Source organism: Morus notabilis, unplaced genomic scaffold, assembly GCF_000414095.1.
Source record: "Morus notabilis unplaced genomic scaffold, ASM41409v2 Scaffold314, whole genome shotgun sequence".
NCBI lineage: Eukaryota > Viridiplantae > Streptophyta > Magnoliopsida > Rosales > Moraceae > Morus > Morus notabilis.
This window is the reverse complement of record NW_010360279.1, coordinates 519,360-522,657: the sequence shown is the minus strand read 5'-3', so window position 1 is coordinate 522,657 and position 3,298 is coordinate 519,360. Positions and strand designations below refer to the sequence as shown.

Sequence of the window (3,298 nt, the reverse complement as noted above, 5' to 3'; positions counted from 1 at the left end):
AATAATTTCAGTTGAATGTTAAAAATTTTCAATTCAGCTCATAACAACAAACAATTCAATTGAAAGACACAATGTTTCATTTTTAACTTAAAATCTACGCTATAAATAATGGAAAAAATAATTATCTCAGTTGTTTGCCATTTTTCTTTTAAACGAATATGATTTTTATTGAGAAAGGCAAATCAGTAAAAGCAGACAAAGTTAATGCGAAACAACAAAGGCACGTGAAACACGAGAAAGTTAAACAACAGACTCCACTCTCACAAAAACAAACAAACGAAAAAAAAAAAAAGTTGAAAGAAAATTATACAAACATTGTCACAGATTGAATACATATAAGCCAGAGACTTGAAACAATCTTTTTGAAGCACGTGCATCGAACAATGAAAATGAACTAGACTGTTGCAAATCTCCAACACCGGCAATGCATTCTGAAGGATTTCTGATCAGTGATAACCCTGCCAACCAAGAATTCGATTAACTGTTAATACTGCTATATTAGCGGAAACTTCACTGACAATGATCAGCCCTCAACTTATCTCCTCCATGTAATAGAAACACATTGTAATAAAGAAAATGGAAATTATAATAATAAACCCCAGAGACGACGTTAAAACGCTAATAGAAATAGTAAACCAGAAATGATCATACATTTACCATACAATTCTTACCTCCCAAATTTTATATTTCAAGATAATTTTGTGGTATGCAGCCCCTCCGCGTCTCGCGAACCGATGTAAACCATTGGCACGTGCTTGACTCTTGAAAAGTCCGAATCTTGACTGCTTGGATCCAGCTTTGACAGCAACTGATCACCCATATCGATGATACGAAGTTCATTCAGGCAAGCTAGAAATTCAACACCCGATGGAACTTCCTCTAATAGCTTGCAGTCTTCCAACCATAGCTCCTGAAGTTTTGGCATTGCCCCTTGTTCTACCGTCACTTTTCTCAATCTGCTTGAACAAATAAAAACTAAACGTTTGAGATTTTGGAAACCTCCAGCTTTGACACACAACTCTTCTCCATCATAAGCTTTCTCAAATATAAGCTCTTGTAGATTGGGCAAAGCTTGAAGAGATTGAAGCGGATCAAGTCGTAACTTACTCCACCTCAGCAGCAAGAATACCAAACTTGAAAGCCTAGGCACCCATTGTGGAAGCATCTCCAAACGTCCATACATATACAACCGTTGAAGGCATTGAGGAGGTGATGATATATTCTGTACTTCAAGGATTTCAGCTTCTTCTCTTGTTTCCATATATAGACGCCGAAGGTAACTCAGCTTCTCTATTGAAGAGCATAATGCAGCTCCATGTTCTGCTTCTAATTGTTGAATGCATAAAGTCCTCAGTTGCTTCAAATTTCCTAGGGATCGCATTAATTCAAGCCCACCTTCACTTGCCCGAATTACTCCAAGGTCTTGCAAGAACTTCAAATTTCCGATATCTTTTGGCACATGAACACCTATAAGTTTGGTGAATGCAGACCCATCATTAATGGACTGAAATGCCATCACTCGGAAAAGGCGATGGAGTTGCAATATCTCAGCTGGCAACTCTTCAACTAAAGTGTTTTCAAGATTTAACATTTCAAGGTTCCGAAGCCTCCCAATAGTGCGCGGAATTGATGCCACCTTGGTACCGGACAAGTTTAGATACCTCAAATTGTATAGTTTGGTGACGCACTCAGGAAACGTGGTCAAAGGTAATCTTTGACAATCCAACACCTTGAGAAGCTTTAATCTGCCATATTTACCGAAAAGTTCAGAAAAGGAAACGCTAGAAATGGAACCTTTTGCTCCGAAAAGGAGCAAGGTGTGAACTCTAGAAAAGTTGTGGCCTCCCTGCAAATTCTCCAATGTTGTAGACACAAATAAATGCCTAGCTGGTTCCGGCAGTACTTGAATTTATTCGCTGATTTTTGTAGCAAAATTTTGATCTTTTGATTTTTGAAGGACAATTTCTCGTACGAGGTCATGGAGTACAAAATATTTGACTGCTTCATCAACATCCTCAGCAGCTGTTTGGATCAGGCTTCTATTACAAAGCTCATTAAAATACAACTCTCCAACTTCCTCTAATGTCATATCTTCCATTTCAGGAATGAAACCTTCCGCGATCCATAACAAGATTATGAAAAACATTTTAAACATCCAACCTTCTGGAAACATGCTTAGATACAAGAAACATGATTTCAAACGATAAGGCAAATCACTGAAACTAAGTGAAAGCATCTTTTTCACGTTCTTAAGCTTGTCAATGTTGTCAAATCCAACCTCAAAGCTGCGTCTAAATATTTTCCATTCACTTATTTTACTAGTGTCTTTTGTGGCCAAGACACCACTAATTGCGACAATTGCAAGAGGCAATCCCATGCATCTTTTTAAGATGTCTAGAGAAATATCCTCTAAATGGTTAGGGCATGTCCGTGGAAAGTTCTTGCACAAAAAAGATTCCATGATTCTTCAGAAGACAAAGGCTTTAGCCGAAAGGTATAACCTCCAAAACGATCTGTCGTAGTTGCGGAGGCTACTTCAACAATTCGAGATGTGACCATTAATCGACTGCCATGATTGTTTTGAGGAAATGAGTTTTTGAGATTATCCCATGAGTCCACACTCCATAGATCATCCAAGACAATCAAGTACTTCTTATCACCAAGGAAACAAATTACGTCTTGCTTCAGAGAAAGTATATCCTTGGAATATGTTTCATTCGGAATTGGTTGTGCGATCCCTCTTAGGAGTTGTTCAATTATTTTTACAAGAAGCTCCCGTAGATCGAATGATTGGGAAACAGTAATCCAAGCACGGTGTTGGAATCGTTGCTTGACTTCGTCATCTCTATAGACTTGCTTGACAAGAGTGGTTTTGCCTAACCCTCCCATTCCTACCACTGCAACAACTTGGACATTGGAGACTTCATCCTTGAGAAGCCAACTAACTAGCTCTTGTTTGGGTTTCTCAATGCCAACTAGTTGCCATTCTTCTTGTAGAAGCGCTTCATCTCGACGTAGCTCGTATAGAGCACTTTTTCTACCAGTACTTGAGCTCAAGCCTTCCTCCGCTAGAATATTTGAATTGTACCGATACCTCTGATGCCTGCTAGAAATTTCGGGTACTTTGGATTTAATGCTCCGCAATTCAGAAGCAATCCGATGGCGAGTTTTAATGTCTTGATAGTGTGAGCTATTTTAAACAGACATCTGTAGAATCCATGACGTTTTTTATGTTGCTTTGCAAATCGATACAAGTAATCAACAAGTATGTCTTCTGTGTCAAAACTGGCCTCTCTGA

The 3,298-nt window shown here is 38.6% G+C and overlaps 1 pseudogene; it reads right to left on the bottom strand.

Annotated features, from left to right (window-relative positions):
• Positions 1-410: 410 nt before the first annotated feature.
• On the bottom strand, positions 411-3,063 carry LOC21407551 (annotated as a pseudogene).
• Positions 3,064-3,298: the final 235 nt, after the last annotated feature.